This window comes from Melospiza melodia, chromosome Z (assembly GCF_035770615.1).
Source record: "Melospiza melodia melodia isolate bMelMel2 chromosome Z, bMelMel2.pri, whole genome shotgun sequence".
NCBI lineage: Eukaryota > Metazoa > Chordata > Aves > Passeriformes > Passerellidae > Melospiza > Melospiza melodia.
Window position 1 is genome coordinate 8756851 of NC_086226.1, and position 24376 is coordinate 8781226.

Genomic DNA, 24376 nt, shown 5'->3' on the forward strand with positions numbered 1-24376 from the left:
GGGAGTTTGCTGGGCTGGGTGGAGATTCCAGGTGGGATCTTTTGAGCCAGTTGGCAGAGGAGAGCTGCTGCATATTTGCACAGTGGAAGATCTGGTCCTCCAGGGCAGGGACCCTCCTTCATCACAACAAATGGGAGAATGTCAGGTGAGGTGAAAGCAGCAGGAGCTGGTGGAAAGGCAGTCCCTGGGATGAAAGCATGAAGAGCAGCATCTGTGAGGGGTGAGACTGTAAACAGAGTCAGCTTGACTTGGAGAAGTCTCTCCCAGACTCTCCCAATCCCCAACTTGCAGTAGCATCAAGTCCAGCAAATACAAGAGCCCAGCCCAAAGCACAGGGTATTCATTCAGAAGAAGCTGATGTCTCCAGTACAGAGCTTATGTCTCCGGTACACTGGATGCCTCTGGCAGATTATAAACTTCCTCACAGGGATTTCTTCCCCAGTGGTAAGGGGGGTAGCTCAGACAACAAGATCCCACCGTGAGGAAAGCCTCTTCTCTGACATCTTTGGTGCAGGAGTGAGCCCAGGAGCTTTGAGTTAATCAGCCACCACCACACAGAAGCAGATGGAGCTGCAGGTGCAGACCTTGGAGGTAAAAACAGCCTTGGGCACCCTCACAATGCTGTAGGGCAGAGGTTTGTAGCAACAAGAGGTGATAGATCGTCACAGCAAACCACAAATGACAGTCTTGGACCATCTTATTTGTTGGTGGCTCCAGACAAGGACTTGATTCACCTCCAGAAGAAACTGCCTGTTGTTTGAAAAGCCTCCAAGCAGTGATGCTTTTCTTCCTTGTTTCCATCCTGACTGGCTCAATGTCTGTCCTGGCATTGTGTCCTTGGTCCCCACACATTTCTGCCTGCAGCCTCATGCCCTCCCTCCCCACTAGACCTTCCCTGAAACCTCCTCACTGCCCAGATGGGCACCTCCCGCCACTGTGTTCCTATCTCCCATCACTGCCCCTGTGCTGCAACCTCCCTGCTCACCCCCAGTCTGCCCCAGCCCCCTCCCTGATCTGGGCAGGGTGACCCACATGGATTATGTGCTCACAGCATCCCAAACCTCCCTACAGGCAGACACGGCAGCCAAGCACAGCCCACCCGGCTCAGCTGCAGCGTGGAGACCAGACCACACCAGGGTCCTCTAATAAGCAATTGACTCTTTTTTTCCTCCCTTTCAAGAAAAAGCCAAGCATTAATTTGGCTTCTGCCACTCTGTTTATCTAATAGCATTGCTGATTGATTGTCTTATTTATAACCCAGATCCGGTGTCTGGGCTGCTCGCGGAGACGGAGTGATTGATGGAAAGAAGACAGCCAGAAAGGGACTTAATGGAGCCATGTGGCTGAGAAGCGGAGTAGTGGCTTAGGCATGAAATGAAAAGTGTCTCCCACAAGTCTGGGCTCCTCTCCTCCTTTCCTGCGTGGTTCCCAGGGAAGCTGCTAAGTGCTGGGAGAGAGCAGCGTGCTCCCTGCGCCCTGCCAAAAGCAATCAGGGACCACGCTCAGGTCTCCTCCTGCAGTCTGGCCAAGGGGACACAGCCAACAGGGACTTGGACTGCTTCCTGAGAAGGCGTCACACAGTCTCTGGGAAGGTTTTCCCCTTCCAGGATGGAAGGGATGGTTGAAAGGTGTGAGACAGCCTGACCCTTGCCCAGCTACCAGCCTGCTGTCAGGATGCCTGTTCTGCCAGGGAAATCAGGTCCCTGCACAGACACATGGTGCAGAGAGAAGCCTTCCCCAAAGGGCCCACCTGCGGGCTGGCAGCATCTTCCAGAGGTCTGTTATATCCAAAGCTGGACTGAGATAATTCTACATCCCTAGGGAGCTTCTCTGTTTGTCACACCCAGTGGTCACAAACCCCAGCAGAGTCACCAGCTCACATGTGAATTACCCCATGGAGCCATAAAGCACCAACAAACAGGGAAGGAGATGCAGTCCCAGGAGGTGACGTGCCATCATTCAGGGTCATGCTGTGGATGTGTGACAGCCTGGACATGTCCCAAACCTCAGTCTGCAAATTCACCCCAGGGCAGCCTGTCCCCAACTGCAGGATTGGATCGTGGTCAGGATATGGCTGACAACTCCAAGTCCTCAGGAAGGCATTTGGCTTTGATCTGAGCCAGAACTAAACCCTCATCTTGTCCATAAAGATCAGTTTAGGAAGAAAAAACAACATACTCGTTCAGTCAAAATATTTCATAGCTGTTTAATAGTCTTTATTTCATGTCTGATTGTAACAGATAATCTAATACAAGCCTCAAGCAAAGCCAAACACAGTTGTTTCATTTTGAAGGACCCCATCAGCCAGCTTTGACGTGGCCAAACCCCACTCCTTTCCTTTTTTTGTTTCTTTTTCTTTATTTTTTCACCACATATGAAATTTGAGGAAAACCAAAGCAACTTTGTGAACACTGCTGTTTCAGTGGATTGAAAGAAACCATGCAGGAGACAGGTCTCCAGTACTGGACGTATTGTTGCTCCCAACACCAGTACGTGGCAAACACTATCCAATGCCTTGTGATTGTTTTATTGCTTCCAGGAGAATCCCCTCCTTGGAAAGTCCCCCTGGAACAGCAGATATGGGCAGGTGATGAACACTCACTCTGGCAGGGGTGTCCCCAGTCGTGGTGGTTCCTCTGTGGGTGATGCCACTACCACCTCACCATGTGTCCAGGGCTGGGAGGAGAAGGGACCAGGACAGGGCGATCCCTGCAGAATGCTGGAAGATGGAGGGGCCCCTGAGCAGTGGGAGCGGAAATGGCCTTTGATGTGGAAGCTCTCCTTTCGCAAACACAATGACTCGCAGAGAAGTTTTATAAACATGGCTATTGTTGCTCCATCCCTTTGGTGGGAACAGATGGTCCGAGCGCTCTGTTTGGCCCCCCTTCCCTCCCCTCTCTCCCTATCCCCATTAATAAAGCCCCGGCAAGTCCAGCACCGCTAAGGTTTTCCCAAGGGGGATCAATAAATAAATGTAATAACAACAAAGGGGCCCATGCAGACGAGATTGGGTTACAAAGAGGCCTCGGCCCCCCTCCTCCTTTCCGGGTGAGAGTCACTGCATGCAGGCACTCTGGACAGTTCGAGGAGAGGTTCCTCCATCCCCACTGTCTGTGAGAAGTGGGAACAGGATCTTGCCACTGAAAGAGCCAACCACCACCCTGCAGTCATGGATGGCAGTGTCTGACCTCGCTGTTCACCTTGGTCATGGGACATTGATGGCAAGTGGCTGCCAGATCCCCGCCTTTGGAAGTCACCTGAGGTAGCTGTGGGAACAGGTTCAAACACTGACCCTGGGTGTGCAGCAGGCAAGTGCCTTCTTCTAAGATTTCCTGGCTGAGAGGTTGCTCCAGGTCCTTTCCAGAAGGATCCCATCCTAGAGAGTGCACTTGGGAGCAGGAATCATGGCTTCACCTGGGCTCACTTTTTGCCTCGTTCTTGCCTGATGAAAGACCAGACAATTTTCTGGCCAGCTGGAAGACATTGGTGGCCCTAACCTACTCCTCAAAGGTGTGGTGAGATTTGATGCAGGTTAAAGCAGGGCAGAGCAGTTTGCAGACAGGGTTTTCCTGTGGAAACCACCAGCATGTACCAAATGCTGCCCATGAGAGTGCAGGGCAAGAGAGCAGCTTCTCCAGGAGCATCAGTATGGCTTGACTGTGGCCACAGCATCTCACCAGACTCTGGATGGTGGAGCAGTCACATGGAGGCACTCCATCGAGTGGTCTCACCAATGGGGAAGGAGGAGACCAGCTCCAAAAACCTTCCCAGGAGCTCATCTACTGAGGAAGGGCCTAAGGCTGGAGTAACCCCATGGGCAAGGCCCAGACAGGACTTTGGTGACATGCAGGAAGAACTGAGCAGATGGTTTGATCCAAGAGCTGACACTGAGCCCTGCTGACACATCCCTGTTAGCTGCCATTGTCCAACCTCCTCCCCAGCTGGTTCCTGCTGCTTGGAGGTGACAGGATGCTGGTTTTATCTGTGCAGGACTCCTGCAGCTGGGGGTCTGTGGGATGAAACGTGTTTCACACACGCACATGCACGCACTGCCGCCTCCCCTGCGAGTCCCTTGCTCCCCCCGACCCCTCGCTCATAAAAAAATTAAAACTCTAGATATCATCTCTCACAAACGTGGGTTTGAGGCCTCGTCAGTCACCAGACACGTCCCACAATCTGCACTGGCTCCAGACAGCTGGAGGGGTTTGCTGGAGGACCAGAATGACTTCATGCCGCCTCCCACGTACCGGGGATTACCCAAAGTGCTTGGTGCGGGGAGGGGAGCACAGGGGCACAGGGCCCCATCCTCACCATATGCCACCATGCCATGCCCTGCACCCAGCTGGGTGCTGCTGGCCTGGGGAATGACAGATAGAAAGGCCCTCCCGAGGTGCAAGGCTCTCCCTGTGGGTGCAAGCAAGGCAGCTGGGCTGGGCTCCTGTGCCGAGGAGGTTTATGAGGGCTGACCCCTCGCTCCGAGCGCCTGGGGCAGGAGAAATCCCACTCGGCCTAGGAGCGCAGGTGCACGAGGCTGCCGGGGAGCGGAAAGGGCTGCAGATGCATGGGGGATCCGGCAAGGGGGAGCTGGGGCCGGCCTAAGCTGTGTGCTGCTTTGGGTCCATCTCCCCTTGCCTGCTCCGGAGCCTGCTGCATTGCTCTGCAGTGCTGCCCTGCTCCTGGCAGGGCTGCCTGCACACAGCCTGCCATGGAGAAGCTCAGGGGTGCAGGAAGACTTGCACCATGCCAGTAGATGTGCTGCAGGATGTCCAGAGGAGACTCATGGCATCGTGGCAGTGCCCACAGCCTCCCTTGGGTACCCCAGGTGCTCGGAACATGAATTCGTACCTTAGTGCCTCACATTCAACCCTGGTTTAAATCCTATCCAGGACTTCCTAGCTACTGTAATGAAGGCAACAGGAGCTCACCTATTAGCTCCCTATTAGGCCTGATGTCTCAGCCATGGTGGCATGAAAGATGATGTGCCAAAGGCCTCAAGAGAGAATACAGGTGATGTCCCCAACTCTGGGGGCTCCTGACCTCCCTGCAACACTGGGAGAGGCTTGAGGCCTACACTGGAAATGGTACCTGGCATCAACATAGCCCTCAGTTCTACAAGGACCACCCTGGACAGTAGGTCCTGCCAGTCTGCGACATGGGGATCTTCATGTGCAGGGCTGGCAGAGACCTCTGCAAGAGCAAAAGGGATTCCAGCTCATGGCCCACCTCCCCCATTCAAGGATCTGAATCCTTACCTTAGGAGCCAGGCATGGGGTTGGGAACCTTTCCCTGAGTGAATTATAATCACCTTTCAAAAAAAAAAAAAAATAACACAAAGCAGGTGGCTGAGCTCAAAAGTGGATAAATGCCCATCACAAAGCACCTGGCTGAAGCCAAGCACAAGCTTAACTTTGGACTCTTTGAAGTCAGCACATCCTTATGCTCTCTGTCGATTTGGGGCTTAAGCCCTCTGTGTGTGCTTTCTACCAATGCTTGGGTAATTTATAGACTTGTCAGGCTGTTCAGAAATTTTTTCTGTGAACCTCTTGCATGAACCCCGTCCAGCTGGTAGGGTCATGTTTGCCTCTCATTCACAGCTTGGTAGAAACACTGTACAATATGAATCAACCCCAGGAGTAAATGCTAAGACTTGGTATCCCAATCACAGACTGCATCTCTCAGGCATGCCATTCCCTGCTGCATGGCCACTTTACCCTACCTGACAGGCAGCCCATTGACTAACAGATGTGCACACCCCTTAATTACAGCACAGTGAATCCACTTAGTGCTGTTTTGTTAGAGATCTTGTCTACTGGAGGAGCTCAAGTGGTACTCACTCAGCTCAGCAGCCCAAGCCTCTGGATTTTCAGGCCCTTAATATTCACTCTGATCTGTTCATAAGTTATTCATGGGGAGTGGGAAATGCCTTACAAGAGAACTCACTCCAAACTGCAAGTACTTCTGAGGCACCTTGCAATCTGCTTGCACAGGGAAAGGAGGGGAAAGTAATGAATAAATGATTGTTTACAAATTATTTACTTGTCTCCACTAATTTCCACATTGTTTACCTGGCAGCATGCTCAAGTCAGGAACAGTTAGAGAAGACTTCATCCTGGTGTATGAGGGGATGGAAGTTGAGCAGCATGGAGGGAAGGAAGCCGATGAAGCAGAAGAGCAGGGAGCCAGCTTTGGCTGCCAAAATTGGCTGCTGAGTGTGGTCTTGCTTGGTCTTCACATTCCAGAAGAAATTGCTGCGCAGGGATGTATCTCTGACATAACTTCCTAGGATGCATGGAGTTGAATCCAGGGCCATCTAAGCTGCTGAGGGTTCTAAAGTCCTTAAGAGGACTACATTATGCAGAGGATGATCAAGCTTTCCTAGGAGTTCACTGTCTATTCCCAGGGAGCCAGGACTTTGTGGAGAAAACCAGGAAAAGGTCCTTGCTGTGAGCAATGCAGCAGAGTAAGACCTGGCAGAAAGGCTGAGCTGTTTTGGTATCAGCAGTGTAAGATCTGTGAATGTGGGAATGAAGATGCTTACAGACCACGGCATGTTGTCCCAAAATGCAAATGGGAACTCTGCCCTGGGGCAAAATCACCCCAGCAGATCATGGCTACCTAAGGCAGGCAGCAGAAGGAGCCTGTCCTCCTCCTTAAAGCCATTTTAGGCTTCTCAGTCCTATCTCAAGCTAATTTCCCACAGTAAACCAGAGACAGAAAGTCACCATGAAGAGGAATGGGCAGCAGCAAAATTAATGTGTGTGTGGTGTCATTTGGAGGAGAAAAGGGCATTTGGCTATGTCAGGAGAGCAGGAAAAGCTGGGAACTGGTCAGTCTCAGCTGGATTGATGTGTCTTCCAGACTTCCCCATGCTTCATTCCCCTCCTGTTGCTCAAGGGTTTGTGAATTCCCTTTGGCTGAACATACAGATCCTGTATCTTTTCACACTAGGTGCTGGAGCATCATAGGAAACAACTATGGAAGGAGGCACAAGATGCCTGCGGAATGGAGGGGGAAATGCCTCCTGAAGCTTGAGCCAGGACGGCCACCAGCTGCTGGCAAGAGGGCTCAGGGCTTGGATAATGCAGCTGCACAGTGTGTGATTAACTCACCCTGCAGGACAGTGACCCACAGGACACAGAGTGACACTGTGAATGAGGGACGGGTGAGGTTCACAGAAAGGACAGGTGCAAGTCAAATTACCCAGCTACAGGCTATTTTCATTAACCAGCGTGGCAACATGTACAAGATGGGATAGAATCATGCCAGCCTGTCCCCATCAAGTCCCAGGAGCAGCCTGTCCCCAGCCCTCACAGCTGCCTGTGCCGTGACCATACCCTGGGGACAGACAGCAGTGCCAAGTCCTCAGGATGCAGGAGACAGCAGAGCTGCAGACACACCAGGGTGGGAGGGGAGATTTGGGATGTTACCACTTGTAGCATGGAGAGGGAAAGCTGTCTGAAGACTGCAGGACACTTTTGGGACTTTGTCTCCTCCATTCCATCCCTGGTCTCAGCTACCCCTCACCAGGTAGCTGGGATCCCACCACTCCTCAAACTCCTCCATGCCCTGCCCTGCTTGGCACTGACCCTGCTCACCACAGCCTTCCAGCTCATCACTCCCTGTGAGCAACCTGTAAATCATCCTTGTACACAAATCTCCCTTGGCCTTGGGGAGAGGGAATTTATCCCTCTAGCTCAGCTGTCAGAGACCTCTAGCTGCCAGAAGTGATCAGGATGCTCTTAATTCATGGCAAAGGGTGCAGGGCTCCAGGGAAGGCTCCCATGCCTGCTTCCCTGCCAAACCTTTGGTGCATGCTTGTGCCCCAGCCATAGACACTTTCTAGGAAAATTGCTCAGCATGATTTAATTGCTGTGCTCCTGAATGAGGGCACATGAACCTGGTCAGGAAGCAGAGAGGCAGGAGGGGACTGCAGGCAGGACATGCAGCTTGGGAGACTCTGATATGTTCAGAGTGACTATCTACATGGTGGAGACTCTCCCAGCTCCCTGGAGAGTCCTGAAGCATCCAGACCAACAAACAGCAGGCAGATGATTCAGGATTGCCCTAACCCTTGCCAGTGCCTTGTCAAGTCCCTCACAGAAGCATGAGCAACACATCCAGATGCAAACATCTGGCTGTGCAGCCCCTCTTGTCATTGACCCAAGGAAATTGTGCGGCTGAGAAGGCAGGAGGGAGGAACATGTGGAAATCCCTGTAGGTGCCTTGCCCAGCACATGGATCCAGCAGGGATGGGCTCACATCTGGGTGAGCTGACAGGGAGCTGGCAGCAATTCACTTGCTCACACCAGTCTGCTCATCTCCCTCCAAAGCCCCCCCAGAGCCTGCATCTCTGGTGTGAGATGAACAGTGAGCAAATACCCCTGCTTTCCTGCCACAATTACTCTCTTTAACTTTTCAACCTATCACCTGCACCGAGGTTTATAAAATTTTAAAGCTAATGGCGTCTCTAGTAATGATACTGCAGATGTACAAGCTGCATCCTGGGATGAATAAATTATAGGAGGGTGAGTAAATTGCAATGGGAAGGACAGCAGCTGCAGGATGGAAACAGATGGCTTCACAGTGAGCCACAGCTTGGTCTCAGTGCGGGGTGTGTTCCCAGGGCTGCCCTTTCCGTGGTGGCCCTGAAGAACACCTGGGTACACCTGAGGCTGCAGATCCCCAGAGCAGCAGCAAGTGCTGCAGCCAACATGAGGGGCTGTGCAGGTGGCTGAGTGCTGCTGTGGGACTGGGGCTACAGTGGCAGTCTGTGGGTCAGTAGTAGGAGAGTAGGAGACCTTGTCTTCCTTCTGCTGCTCACTGGGTTCTCACACAGGGGGAGCTCACAGCCTTCAGAGCTGACAGGATGCTTGGCAGCTTTCTTGAGGGGAGGTGGCTTGTGGTGTCATTTACCGCTGCATTTCTCCCAGAAGAGCTTTTTCTGCCTCTCTCCACCCTGCGCATGCACACAGACACTTTGAAGAGTGGCTATCCTACTCCTCTGCCCTTTGGCAAGAGGCATGCAGATGTATGGCGAGGATGCACAGGGGGCTGTGCCTCGGGTGCACGTTTGTGTCCTGTTGGTGTGACCAAAGGGGCTACCTCAGATCAGTGCTCGGGCTCCTTCACACTGAGGGGCAGCACAGCCCCAGCTGAAGTCCAACAGTGCTGCATTTCCTGAGCTGTGGTTCCAGCAAAGCTGATAGCACACTTGTCACATTCAGCAGGGAGACAGGACAGGGCTGTCTCTGTCCCACACACAAGGGATAGGTTAATAGAGCAGCTGTGATTCCCAGCTCAATTAAAGTCACATACCCCCTGGCTGCTTCAGTGTTCCCCTTTCCCTGTGCCTAGGTTCACATCCCAAACTCATCCTGAGACAGATAATTCCTGCCAGGGCATGTTCAGGGCTCCTCAAATGCTGCTGCAATCATGGCCTCAGACATTAAAAAGCCTGGCCTGACCCTCACTACAGGACTGGGGTCTCAGCCACATATCTGCTGTCCCCTCTGATTTGTTGCTGGAAAAGATTAGCCCCAGTGACATTGAAGAGATGCAAAGTAAGACACAGGTGGGAGAGGACCCAGGACATACAGACAGGCAGTCCCTAAATCACCCTGTTCCCTGCCTCTCCTTATGAGAACAGCATCCCCTGGTCAAAGGCATACACTGTGGAGCCTGCTTCTGTCATGGGGACCCCAGAGAGGCTGATTAAAGTGGGGACTTTTCTCCCAGAACTGTCGATGCCACCAGAGGTCCTCTGACAAGAATACAGATCTTCAGTAGGCAACCAGCCAGCATGGCTCCATCTCTGAGGGATCCACAGTTCATTCACACCCACACCCTACACACACGGGGTCCCACCAGCCTCACCCGTCCTGCATGGTGGCTGCACCACAATACCCCATCCCGCCTTGCAGGTGTCCCTGGTCCAGACTGGGAATGTGCAAGAGGAATTCACCCTCCTCTGGTCCTGCTGCAGGGGTGGCAGGAATGCCAGAGGACCACGCTGCCATCCTAAAAGGCCTTGACAGGCTGGAGACAGGGCCCAACAGGAGCTTTTGGCATTCAGCAAGGAGAAGTGCAAAGTCTCACCCCTGGGGAGCAACAACCCCCTGCACTGATGGACACTGGGGCCACTGAGATGGAAAGGGCTGGAGATCCTGGTGGGCACCAAGCTGAATACTAGTCAATGTGAATATTACACTCTTGCTGAAAAAGACATTCTGGATTGGATTGCAGAAACTGCTGGCAGCAGGTCAAGGGAGAAGGTCCCTGCGCTCTGCACAGCAATGGTAAGGAAACAGCTGGAGCCCTGTATCCAGTTCTGGAATCCCAATAAAAGAGAGGTATAGACATAATGGAGAGTATAACAAAGGGCCACAAGATGATGAAGGGATTGGATCATTTCTCCTATGATGAAAAGATGGGAGAGAGTTGTCCAGTGACAGGACAAGAAGCAGTGGGTACAAACCAGAACATGCAATACATTCTTTTATTGGCCAAGTGACCAGCCACAGGAGCAGATTGACCAAGGGGACTGTGGATTATCATCTTGAGACATATTCTAAGCCTCCTGGATTTGGTTCTTGCCAACCAGCTCTATCTGGTTGGGCCCAGATCAAACAATGTTTTGCTCTGGAGGTCCCTGAAAACATCTGCCATTCTGGGATTCTGTGAACAACTTTGCAGACGTTACAATTTTTGCATTACAAAAGACGTTACAAATTTTACATGCATTACAACTTTTGCACTGTATTATTTGCATGCCTGCAGGTTGGAGGCTGACAAGGCTACACTCAGTTACCCAGCCAGGAGAACCTGGGCACTTCTGGAGACATGGCCAAGCCTTAGCAGAGGGGAGAATACATTCTCAGAGCCTGTTTACATCCATGGGCTAAACGAGCCCAGCAAGAGCAACACCTGGCACCAGCACTGGTGGGGTTTGCTGCTTTGTCAGCACCCCCAAATACCAGCAAAGCTCAGGGTCCTCAGAGCTGAGCTGAGAGGGGACAGGGCAGCCTTTCTCTTTGTCTGGAGAAAGTTTTGCTGCACTGGGTAACACCGTCTGACTCCACTTTCTTCGACGGATTCATTGCCTCGTTCCAGAGCTATTGAGCAGGCGAATGTGTCCGAGAGCAGATGGATCCGCTAAGCGGCTCTTTCTTGCACATTATCTCATACAGTTTGGGTGCAATAAAACTTCCAGGCAGAACAAATCTTCAAGCTTGTGCCGTGCCTTATTTTTAGCTGCAAAGTACGTCTGTTTTAGTGCTCCTAATCCCCAGCTTGGTAGTAATTTATGGAGCAAGCTCTTGGCTCGCTTGGGCCAGAAGATTTGTAGTAAAACTTTTATAAGTTGCAGAGATAAATCCCATGGACTCTTGCAGTCTCGGGGGACTCTCTTCCAGAAGTGTGTTTTGCTGAACACTCCCTCAGCATGGGAGTATGTTCAAGACAGAAAGCCTCAGATGGCTGAGAATAAACTATCCTGGGTGTCATCATGATCTGCAAATCATCTGGAAAGGGAAATCGGGGAAGCCATGGATTCCCCAATCTCAGCTAGAATTTTGAGAGTACCTGCCCAGCAGGAGCTGTTTGCCCCACATTTAGGTCCTCCAAATAGTGTCTGGCAAGCCCTAGGGATGAGCAGCATTATCAGGCCATGCCAGGCAGTAAATTGAGACAAGAGTGGTGGTTCTGTCTTTAATGGGGTAATTGGTGTGATCAACCACTCGCATGTACATCACTGTGGAGCTTTTAGCATGGACAAGGCTGTGCCTTAGGAACAGGGGCAGTAGCAAATGTCTATTTCTCCACTGCCTTGCACTCCTTCAGGGAAGGAGTTTGCAGGATTCAGCTGTACTTTATGCTTCAGTAGAGTAGGGGGATGAAAAAAGTCAAGGAGTAGAGAAGGGGAATGGGATTGAGACACAGGACCCCAGAGTAGCCCCTTGCAGATCCCACTGGAACCATGGGCCCATAGCAGTGCTCCCAGCTCACCCTTCCACAGGCTATGTGTAGCACCAGACCTGGTTTTCTAGAAGCCCAGATGTTTTCTGGAGCTGGCAGCTCTCAGAGATGCCCTGTCCCTGAGGCCAACAGCTGGGGCAGGAGCTGCTGTGCAATGGCCATGGCACAGCAGGGAGAATGTTGATTTGCCATCCACATGCCGTGCTGCAAAGGGCTGGTATTTGCTTTCAGGTGTTCTTAGATTCACATAGACCCATATCCTCAAATACTTCATATTCCCAAAAGCACTTTTCCTGTAGAGAGGGAATATTTCCAGAAACCATAAAGGAAGGAAGGTCAAATCCTTCCTTTAGAAGAAGCTGCTGCAATTCTGCACAACTTCATAACCCAGGCAGGTACCATGGTTAGCTGCAGCTGATGGGTAGATGATCTCCTGGTGTGCTGGCTCCTCCAAAAATGGAGCAGCCTTCTCTGTACTTGGCATAAGGACCATGGAATCATAGAGGGATTCAGGTTGGAAGGGACCTTGAAGGTCACCTTGTTTCCATCCCACTACTATGGGCAGGGACATCATCCACTAGAGCAGGTTACTCAAAGCCCTGTCCCACCTGGCCTTGAACACTTACAATGATGGAGCATCCACAACTTATCCAGGCTCTTGACAACCCCCTAGTGCTGTTGCCTGCTGTTGTAGTGGGAAGGATGGGTATTTCTCAAAAGTTTCCCAGTAGCTGAATCAGGGATAAAGCTATCCCTGCCCAAATTTAGTGCTTCTGTTTGGTGTTCTTTGGGAAATGCAGACAGCAGAGTCTGTCCAATCCCAAACTGTTGGGATCTGATGAGTCTGGGCTGATCAGGGGATGGCCCTGAGAGGTATCCTGACACAGTCCTCCTTCCAGAAATATAGTTAGTCCAGTTTCTGGCATCCACCAGGGATATTTTCCTGGGAGAAAAGTCACCCAGACACCATCTGGAACTCGGAACCCCCTGTGCTTTCCTGTCTCTAATGTGTCTGAACAAGGAATATCTGACAGATTATCAGCCACATCCTAAACAACATTTTACCTTCTCAGTCTCCTGACTGCTGCTGGTCCCAAAAGCCTGCTGTTCCCTCTGCAGCTCACAGCCCACGCGTCTTCTGCCCTGTCACCCTCCCCAGCCCCAGCCTCTTTCCCCATCCCTTGTAGGAGCAAAGCTGCTCTCCTGTCACACTGGAGAGGCTTCTGTCATTGTGGGCATCCTCTGCTCCCTCCACAGGGCTCTGAGGGGGCACTGGGCCAAGCAGATCCACCCTTCCAGAACCCACAAGGGTTTTACCAGCATGAAGCTGGCAAAAACTTTCAGTGTCTCTCCCCGCTGTCATGCAAAGATGTGACCTCTTGGTGCACAGGGTAAATTCTCAGTGACCAGGGTTTCCCATGCAGATCCCAAAAAGCTGACTTTGCTTTCCCATGTCTTTCCCCATTTTCAACCTCGTTTCCCTAGTGAATGAGCAGAATTCATACACCTGGAGCAACGTGCACCCAGCCAGGATGGTCACGAATCTCACCCACCACGGAGAAAGGAGATAAAACATTTCCTGAGCCAGCAGCAGGAATTGCAGCTGCTCTACTCAACCTGAGCAAGCCCTGGCTGCTGCAGGGAGGGAGCACAGGGCAAGGTCTGAGAGGATCTGTGCAGAGAATTGCTGGGAAGCAGGTGTGCAGGCTCTGCTCTGCTCCTGCTGCTGCTGCTGTTGCTGCTCCTGCTCCCATTCCTTCTCCTTCTCCTTCTCCTTCTCCTTCTCCTTCTCCTTCTCCTTCTCCTTCTCCTTCTCCTTCTCCTTCTCCTTCTCCTTCTCCTTCTCCTTCTCCTTCTCCTTCTCCTTCTCCTTCTCCTTCTCCTTCTCCTTCTCCTTCTCCTTCTCCTTCTCCTTCTCCTTCTCCTTCTCCTTCTCCTTCTCCTTCTCCTTCTCCTCCTTTCTCCCGTTCCTGCTCCCGCTCTCGGCGGTCTGTGCTGCCCTCGCACGGCTGTTCTGGGAGCCCTGCAAGGATTCTCCAAACGGAGCAAAGGCACCCACAGACCCCGGCTGCGCTGCTCGGCTGCCACCGAGCCTCTGGGACACCCCGAGCAGAGGTGGATTTACCAACAGTGATGTCTGCAGGGACCCCCGCCCCGGGGACACTCCCTGGCAGCTGCAGCAGGTGCTCTGCCCTGGGAGAGATCACACAGACCCCCAGTGAGGGGCAGACACATCCCCAAAGGAGAGATGCATCCCCCTCTCCCACATCACCCCCTCATCCTGATTCCAAGAAAAAGGCCCAGACCAGCTTCCAGCAATGACCGATACTCCAGGGACTTACTAGAGACAATGGCTTTTGACATACTGCATAAATCCCTCTTTTCTGGTCACAGATTTCTTTATCTTCCGTATTGCTGCCCTCCTCCCTGTGTACAGCCCTGCCATGCTGCTCCTGCCACTGCAAGTGGCACCCTTTGCTGCACAGGTGTCATTTCTCATGGGGAGCAGGTGTGAACCAGTGACACACAGCCAAACATCAGATTTCCCTGGTGCCTCACGTGAATCCCCAGCCCAGAGCATCTCCCCCTGGTGCAGGGGTGGATATTGCTCCCTTTCTCATATGGGTGGTCTGTTCTCCATTTAGAACTGTCCTTGCTCAAGGGATGCTTGCTGTTAAATATCAAATTCCTCTGTTTTCCTGGTGCCTCTAGCCTCAAGACCTTCATCTTCTCGTGACCCTGTGCCACAGAGGTTATGCTGTTATCCTCTTCTGTTATGCTCCTTCTCTCCCAGGTGTCCCACTCTGCTTGGAGCCACAGGGAGCAGCAGCAGCTTGAAACAAAATGGTCAAACTGGATGCTTTTCCCTTTTTCAAGATTGGAAAGCTGTTGCCTGAAGGAGCTTCTTGGAGGATATACCAGTAAAATTCAAAACCCTGGTGAAGTTTTGAGTGAGGATGGGGTGTGGCTTGGCCCCTCTCAGGAAATCTCTGTCTCAAAGAAAAAGAAAAAAAATCTCTGTGCTGCCTACCTGTCCCTGAATGCCAGCATGTTTCTGTTCTGTTTCTGGGACAATAATTACACCTGACACAGTCCACACAGAACCACTGCCCTTTGCACTGTACTTTTCCTGATTTTTCACTTCCAAAACTTTGGCTTTTCAGAGGTTTTTGGGGGATTTTTGCTCAGAGTAAAAAACTCCCAACAGATATCTCCAGTGTTCTGACTGTTTCAGAGTTCCATGTACCCCTGAGCAGTACTGGGCCCCTGAGCTCCAGGGAACCAGGAGACCTGGAGCACGGAGGAGAGATGCGCCTGCCATCTTCTGCACAACAAGCCATCACTGCTTAAAGGGAGCTTGGCCTTTAAAAAGAGAGAATTTTCACAAAGGCAGATAGTAATAGGGTAAGAGGAATGATTTTAAGCTAAAAGAAAGATTTCTATCAGATGTTAGAAAGAAATCTTTTTACTGTGAGGGTGGTGAGGCACTGGCACAGGTTGCCCAGTGAAGCTGTGGATGTCCCACCCTTGGAAGTGTTCAAGGCCAGGCTGGATGAGCTTTGAGCCCCTGGCCTAGTGAAAGGTGACCTTGCCCAGGGCAGGGGGGTGCTGCAATAAGGTCATCTTTAAAGTCCCTTTCATCCTAAACCATTCTGTAATTCTATAAGATCCCTGCCATTAGATATCCCAGCACTCTTTTCATCAAGTGCAAGGAGCATCATTTGGCCATTTGAATCCTGATGCTGCCCTCGCCCCTGCCACAGCAGTAAAAGTGGGGTCACACAACACCCAGGGAAGCTCCAGTTTGATGGGTCAGAGTTGCTGGGTCTCGGGTTTTTGGTTGATAATTGCTGCCCCGAGATGCGCAGGGTGTCTCTGTTCTGGCCTGCGTGTCGGAAGAACGAGTCTGGACTCTTCAGTTTTCGGTCCTGAGGTTGTTTATTAATTCTTATCTATAAAATTTTCTTTCTGCCCAGCCGAGATCTGCTCAGCAAGGCAGTCATGAGCACTCTGACCGCCCCTGAGGTGGTGTTGTCTTTTTATACAAACTACGTATAACATATTTACACTTAATTCTCAATACCCATCACCTATGTTAGACAGTGCACCTCTACTCTAAACCAATCCCAAAGTGCCAACATCACTGCAGAAAATGGAGACCAAGAAGAAGAAGAAGAAAGGCTAGACACGCCCAAGTTCCTCCATCTTGTCCCCATTACCCCCATACCAAAAATGCTAAAATTTGTCTTTTCACGGTGTGATGATTTTATTATTATACTATTTAAACTTCTGTGAATTTCAGGTCCTCATACAAAGTTGGCAACTTGCTCCAGGGGTCAAAATCAAACCCGCAGGTTCTCTAGGCTGTGTGCCAGGGTCTCCGAGCCCCCTGGCGGGGTCCTCGGCGGTTCTGGACACCCGGAGGGATGCGCTGAGTTCCGACAGCTGGGTACGGAAGGTCCTGTGGGGCGGGTAAAGGGGGCAGAGATTTGCGATCCGGCCGTCTGCAGCAGTGCGGGAGCCCGGAGGAGGCGGGCGCTGCCCGGGATGCGGAGCCCGGCCCCGCTCGGCAGTCGGGAGAGGGCAGCCGCAGCCCGAGCAGCGCGGCCGGGAGGAATTCCCGCATCCCCAGCCTGGCCGGGCGCTGCTCCCTCTCCCCCGCAGCCCAGCCCGGGGGCGGCCGATCCCGCCGGGATGCGCACACACCAGCCCCGTGCCCGTCCCGAGGTGAGCCTCCTCCTTCCGCAAAACCGCTGCGTGCTGATGGAGCCGGGATCCTGCAGGGCAGAGGGTTTTCGTCACCGGGTTCTCAGTATCCCCATCTTATCCCTATTTCCCAGCTCTGTTCCGTGCTACCCCCATTCCATAGGCGTGGATCTGGGCTTGTGGAGGGCAGGAGAAATGGGACTTCTTGCATGAAAGATCAAGACCTTTCCCATCCCTGTGAGCCACAAACCAGAAGCAGCCTCCAGGGGCAGTGCTTAAGGAGAAGCCCCATCCTGCCCAGATTCACAGATGTCAGCAGGTACCAGGAACGGCTGCATCAGCAGGATCAGCAGCATCTCAGCTCTGCTGGGATTTGCTGGAGAGATGAAGAGTTATTCTGCCGTGAGACTGAGGAGCAGGAACGTGACTGGTGTACTCCTGGGTCTGAACAACCAGAAGATAGCCTGCACACTGTCACTGAGGGCTGTGGGAAGCAGCCAAGCTTGCCCATGGCAGGGTCTCCTTGTGTGGTGCCCGGGAGGCAGCTCCATGGGCAGCATCCACATGCTGAGGGCTGGCACCAGGGAGATGCTGTGCAGAGCCAGGAGAGAAATCCACCCTCCGGAACATTCCCGTTTTTCCTTTGTAAACAAATTCTCATGTTCTTTGGGTTGGTTTTTGCTTGCTATCTCATCCTGTAAATTTAATGCCTTCAAAAAGTCATACTCAAATATTGCCATGGTCCTTCAGTGAATGTCTGCCTCGATTTTATTTTGGTAAAAAAACACGTCTTAGAAATTTAAGATGCCTAAATACAACAAAACTAATATCAAACTCTTAAAATCATTCTCAAAAGGCAAATGTCTCTCTCCCCTCCATAGATTTAACTCTCTGTGACTCAAAATGCTGTGTCAATGATTTCAGACCAAGTGCTGAGCCTTGTTTAGTGGGCTCCAGCACCCAGCTGCCTGTTCTGGGAGAAGGGCTGCCAAGCTGTCCATGGTTACAGGAGCTGGCTGGCTTTCCCCTGTTTATCAGCTCACTAGCACATTCTCCCTTTAATAGCAATGCAATCCAGCCAGCCATGTGACCCTGCGGGGACCAGGAGCCCTCTGAGGGCTGGGGAGGTTTTGTTTCATGTTCCCTGGTGGTTTTGGACTGCACTCCCGAAACGCCAGCCCAGCCCTTGCTGCTGCCCGTCAGGCCCTGGCAGGAGGGCAGGCCCTGTAAACAGCCATGAGTGTAAGGCACCTCTCTGTGCTTCCCTCCTCAGCTGAGAGCTCGCCCGTGTCTCTCAGCATGCAGTGCTTCCCACGCTGCCTCCCAGCTGCTTGCAGTGCACAGTGGTGGGAGCAGCTGGGGTGGCCCAAGTCCCCAGAAAGGCATCTGTCCCCAGCCCCACATGGAGGTATTCCCAGCCCTCAGCAGCCTCCAAACCTTAAACTCCACCCTTAAAGCAGCCATAGTCACTGCTGTGGTGTCCTCTCTGGGTTGAGGGCCTGCCACAGCAGCAGGGGTGGAACAGGCTCTGTGAAGCTGAGGGCCACAGGCAACAAAAAACTGGGGTCCAAAGAGTGAGCCCGGGCTCTGAGCACTAGCAGTGGCAGCTGGGCTGTGCTCCCCACTCCTCCTTTCAAGGTGAGGTGGATGAAAGTCCCTGCTGCAGCAGCAGTGCAGACCTCGGGCAATGCTCACTGCTGTTTTGCAGAGTGGAAGTGAAGAGCCAGAGAAGATGTAGCCAGACTGGGACATCCGGGTGTTGGCACAGGTACTGACTGTGATGTGGCTTTGGTTTGGGCATCCATCAGCAATTTGTCTATGGCACAGGGTCATGAGAAGATGAAGGTCCTGAGGCTAGAGGCACCAGGAAAATAGAGAAATTTAATACTTAACAGTGTGTCTGGACATATCTGGGAGAAGCCACCCCATCTCGAACAGGATGATCTTTGCACAGCACTGAGCCTCCTGCCTTTTGCTCCAGGACAGGATTGCTCCCAGCTCCAGGATAGTGTGATAGTTCTGATGGTGTGAATCAGAGCAGAGCAGGGCTGGCAGGGCAAGCGCTGCAGCACTTGGGGTTTTTGCTACCTTCATTTCACAATGTGGGCAGCCCAAGCTGTGACCATAATAAATAAAGTGACAGCCAGGGAGCAGAGCTCTCTGGTTTCCTGTACACCTCAGGCTGGCCAGGGTAAACACACAACAAGCCTGCACTTCAGACGGGGCCATGCCCACAGCACGTCAGCCAGAGCCTGGACACATGCCAAGCCAGCCAGAGCAAAGCCACTGAGCAGGAGACTTCACAGGGCAAGTCCCACACAAGGAAAATACACTGGTGCTGAAAGGCACAGCCCCATTGCTCCAAGATGCCTTCATCCAGCAGGCACCTGCACCTCTAGAACGATCACCTGTGTCTCTGGGATGTCAGGGACAGTCACTGGGGTTGGGTTACAGTACGTGTGTGCCCCATCCTTGCCGAGGCTGCAGGGTTGTAGAGGATCCTCAGACAGGCAGTTCTGAAATAGGTACTAGGAGAAGCTTCCCAGAATCAGCCAGGCCTGCTCATGAGGAGACACACCCTTTGGCAGTCCCCTCTGCACAGAAACCATGAGAGGACACCCCAGATTTCCGAGGTACTCATCTCCAGTCCCCATAGTCCTCTTCCATCCATGCATCTGCTCCCCTCACATCACACAGGCAGAAATCCAGTGAGTGCTAACTCAGCCAGCAGGGCTGAGGACCAGCGTCCCCATCCCTCAGCACATCACCATGACAGGGCACCTGCACATCAGCATGACACCTCTCACTTCAAGTCTGGCCCAGCTCCAGGTCTTGAGCTCATGATCCCGAACCTCTCAATCTCCTCACCCAGCCCAGCACATGGGAGCCCAGCTCATGGATGTGACCAGCTTCCTTCTGGCAAAGATCTCAGGACATCCCTGAGCACACAGCAGCAGCAGCAAGGCATGCAAAGCTCCGACAGGGAGGGAGGGCAGCACACAGCTCTTATGTGATGGCCCAGTTCAGCCTGTACTGCGTGGGTTTGTGGTAGTGTAATTCAACCCCCAGATGTCTGCTCACATGTCCGAGCCTTGATCTGCCTGGACAAGAGCTGCCAGCTTCCTCTCTGCTCAAGAGGAAAGGGAAAGAGACTCTATGGTCCTTAAATTCTGTCCTTTCAGGGTGCTGAGAAGGAGACCAGCTGTAGGACAGGATGCTGCAGGCAGCCTGAACATGTCCTTTTGCCATAGCAGAAGGAAGCAGTAGGGAGGTGTGTGGAGCCAGTGATCCTCATCTGAGCCTGAGGATGGAGCAGAGGAGGAGCTGCAATGTCAGAGCTGTCCCGTGCCAGGGACATCCCACTCCAAGGACCCTCAGGTGTATGCAGCCCCATCAAATGCCCTGCTCATCCATCAGACCCCGCATCGCTGTCAAACCTCCTCCTCCTTCACACAAGACTGCAGCTCTCTAGCTCGGCTCAGAGCTGGTAGCTCAACAACAGTCCAGATCCCCACTACATCCCTGCTCCCAGCACGCCACGCACAGTGCCAGCTCCAGCCCCCTGCACAGACGCCCCTCCGGATCAGGTTCTGCTCTCAGATTCCCACTCCCAAGGGTGGCCCGGGCCCGGCAGAGCTGGGGTTTCCCCAGATGCTGGGCTCGGCTCTGCAGCGCTGCAGCGGCAGGGAAAGCAGCGTGTGGCGGCCGGCCAGCGGTGGCGCCGAGCAGCCCGGCTCCCGGTGGGCCTCCAGCACCACGAGCAGGCACGGGGCAAAGCTCGGGGGCTGCTCCCGGGGCAGCAACCAGGGCCAAATGCCTGCTGCAGCCCGTGCAACTCCGCTCCTTCCACAGGAGCTGGCCGGTCCTGGAGGATGCTCAGTGTCCCTCGGCTCGCGCAGGATGCAGAGAGCAGAGCAGTATCGGGAGATGGGAAGGGGAAAGTTCGGAGCTGGATGGAGGAAACCTCTCTCTGCCCAGGACCAGCCCCTCCTACACCCCCAGGCTCCCGAAATCCACGTGAGCCACCAGTGAGGGAAGATGTGAGCAGGCTGGTGGAACCAGAGCCCACCTGCAAAGCACCTGAAGGCCACGTGAGGTGACTCAAGGAGGGACATCCCCAGCCTTGGCACATCCCCAGCTCTCCTAGTGCAGGTGGGATGGAGCTGGCCACGTGTGGCTGGTGAGGCAGCAGCCTCAGCCACAAGCAGATGCGCCACATTGGGCTATGCCCTGGGTGATGTGGGCACCAAGCCTCAGCCATTGCTGAGCTCAGCACTCAGTGCAGCCAGGAGCCAGTACAGGAACTGCTCACCCCACACACAGCCTCCACCTCTCCCAAAGTCTGATATGGTGGGGTTGAGCTGGGATGAAGGAAACACTAGTTTGTTATCACATCGATGCTCAGGAGGTGGGATAGCTCATGGGTGTGTTTTTGTGGTGTTGAAGAGATAGGACTGGAAAACAGCAGGTAGTCTTTTGTTACACGAGGTTCGGGGACTCGGGGATGTACCTGGATATGGCAAGGATCAGTTTGTCACTGTAAGGTTGCAGAAGGACCCTGTGACCCTCTTCACTTCTGCCAGCCCTGTTTGTGCAGGGGAAGTGCTGCATGGATGCTGCACACACCTGGAATATGTGGCCAATATCTCTGCACAGGCAGAGACAATGTGGGGAGGGAAACACTGGGTGCGTCCCAGGGCTCCAGCAGTGCCAGCCTTGATGGCATCAGATGGGGAAACCCCAAAGGAGACCTGGCCTCAGGTGCTGCCAGAGAGGAAAGCTCCCAGTGGGTCTTCACCAGCTGGCTTCCTGTTGCACACTTCCAACAAATCTTTTTCTTATTAAGAATTTTCACTACAATAAAATGGCAAACCAAACCCATTTCCAAGGGAAAGCAGCTTGGGTGGTGGACGTGTCCTGCAAAAAAGGGATGCAAGCACACACCACAAGCTGCGAGGAGGAACGAGCCTTTTCTTCAACTCAGGGACACAAACCCCAGGGCCAGCTTTCACCCCGCATGCTCCCCATCAAACAAACCACCACAATAATAAACCCCAAAGAAATGGCCGGCCCAGGGGCAAGGGAAACTGAGTCACAGCAGAACCCGCCTGCCTCCACTCCGCCGGGATGCAGGGATGGGGGCAGGCACGGTTGGTGAATGCTGACCCCCGAGAGCACCGGGGAGGGCTGTGCATCCTCGAGGGCGTTCCTGAGCCTCGGGGGGACACTCGTGCCCCGGAGGGCACCGCACACCAGTGCGCCACGGTGGGATCCCCATCCCAGCGCTCCGGCCGGACTGACACGGGGGGGGGAACACCGCGAATCCCGGGCAAGCGGTGGGCGCGGGATTCGGATCCCTCCCGGTCCCGGGGGGCGGCTCACAGGCAGGAAGCGTCCCGGGGTGGTGGCGGCAGATTGGCAGAGCCCTGCTCCAATGGAGCGGCGGCGGCAGCCCCGGCGGCTTCGCACCGCCTGCGCTACCGGCCCCAGCCAGCCCGGTGCGGGCGCCCCGCTCCCGCTCCCGCTCCGCTCCCGCTCCGACAGCGCCATGGACACATAGCCGCGGCGCCACGCAGGAAGGTAGGGAGCGCTCCCCGGTCCCCAGCCGCCGAGGGGAGCGAGCGGCCGCCGCCGCCCCGACTTCGCGGTGAGGGACGCGCGGCTGCGGTCAGGCAGCTCCCGGAGCTGTTTGCTGCCCGGCTGGAGAAAGTTGTGCGGGTGTGTGTGTGGATGTCTGCGTGTCTGTGCCCCCTCGCAAAGCAGCTGCCAGGGACTTGCCCTCCCGGCTGCTTGTGAGTTCCCAGGGCTGCTCCCCCTTCTCCGCCCTCCGCGCCTCCGCCTTGCCCGGAGATGCTCGGGGTTTGATGTTCCTGGACTGGCATGTTTGAGCCCCTTCCCCAGCCTCCACAGACCACCCCCTACCATTCCCGATTTGGACACCCCTACTGTGTCTGAAGGGAGTTTTCTGGAATGCCAGGCAAAGCCTCCCCCCTGGCAAGGCCCCCTCTTCTCCTGGGGGGTCCAGGGAAAAGCTGCTCCCAATTAGGCGAGGCGCTGAGAGAGGCGCTTTCCCATGCGCGGGCGCTGGCAGGGCTCTGCCTGCCTTGTCCCTCCTTGCCCCGGGATGCTGTGTCAATCCCAGCTTCTCTGTCCGTGCCAGCCCCATGAGTGGCCAGCACTGGGCTGTGCCCACCACCACCCTCACCGACAGGCTGTGTCACCCACCAGGTCCCCACCAGCTCTGCCTCTGGGCTGGTGAAGGCTGTCAGAGGTGTCCAAGGCGTGGAGCTTGGCTTGGACATCTCTGTCAGCAACTCTGACCCCACTGTGATGGGGCCTGAGGTTACCTTGTGCCTGGTCCCCATGGATGGGAAGAAGCCTGGCGCTGCAGCAGCTCACCGATGTGTTTTCATGCACACAAAATGGTGTTGGACTGTGTGGCATAGCCAGAGCTGAGACTTCTGGGGCTGCCCAAGCTCCTTGTGTGCCAGGAGGTGGCTGCCCCACGTCTGGCTGTTGTGTTTGCAGGAGGAGGTGGCGTGTTTGCACTCTACCTGTTTACAGGAGGGCAGGTCACAGCTAGGTTATGGCGTGTGCAGTGACATGAGGCACACTTCATCCCAGTCTGGCACAGGGAAAGGGTCTTCAGAGGGAGCTGGGAGCTGGTGGAGGACCTCCTGTGATAGGGACAAGGATGTGAAATGGCCACAATGCCTCCTCATCAGCTATACACCCTCTGCCTCACCAACCTGACACTTTTTGGGCAGAAACAAAGGGGCAATATGTGCTCTCCAGAGAGCTGCAAACCAAGCATGGCAGCAAAAATGGGACTGGAGCTGGGGGACAGGGTCAAACTGGTGACAGCGGGGCTGTTCTCAGGGTTGGATGTCACCAGCAGTGGGTGAACAGGGTATGTGGGGTTCAGTGGGGTGGTGGGGAGGACTCCCTGGAGGGTGCAGCTAATGGCAGAGCCTGCAGGAAGGTGGAAGAAAAGCAGCTCTGGTCTTGGGCTTCCTATTCCAGGAAGAGGAACCTCACAGGGAGGGGAAAACTTGACTTGATTATATCTAATAAGCCACTTTTTCCCTGTCCCAGCAAGCTGTCCCGGCGGCGGGGGGAGGAGGATGCTTGGCCAGTGCAGGCCCTGTTTGTGAGGGATGAATGAATGACTCACAGTGCACTGAGTCTCTGCGCCGTTCCCATCGCAGCAGCAGCAGCAGTTCCCCTTTGCAGCTGCTGGGCTTATCAGAAGCTGTCATGCTGGGTGGGCACCGAGGTGGCCCCACAGCTGCAGCCCACACATGAAGGTGTCCTGCCTCTCCTGCCCCTCTCACAGAGCTCACCTGGACCATCCTGAGTGAGGAAACCCTCACGGATGGCTGCAGTGCGTGACATCCTCACCTGCCATGAACTAGCTGAGCACTCAGTTTAAACCCTTTATTTCCACCCTGCTCTTGTTCAAAGGCAACTCCAGGCTCTTCCTGCTCACACAGGCCTCAACCTCCCTCTGGTTTCCTGCCGAGTGCGTTCCTGGAGAGCTTATTCCCCTGTGGGTTTGTGCCAACATTGTGCTTTTAGTTCAAGACCTCTTCTCCCTCTCTGGTGTTTACCCTGCTATATTTACAGCTTCCTCGTTAGGCTAAGCAAGCCAAGGGATTCTTGCCTCCCCTTCTCCTGCGGGTTTGGCTCTGGAGGA

General features: G+C 53.9%; 1 protein-coding gene across 1 annotated transcript in view; it reads left to right on the forward strand.

Annotated features, from left to right (window-relative positions):
• Positions 1-22169: 22169 nt before the first annotated feature.
• Positions 22170-24376, forward strand: part of IL11RA (interleukin 11 receptor subunit alpha) — a 32746-nt gene continuing 30539 nt past the window's right edge. Inside the window, exon 1 of the mRNA XM_063179955.1 lies at positions 22170-22260. The gene's annotated coding sequence lies outside the window, so the exon portion shown is untranslated. The remainder of the gene's footprint in view (positions 22261-24376) is intronic.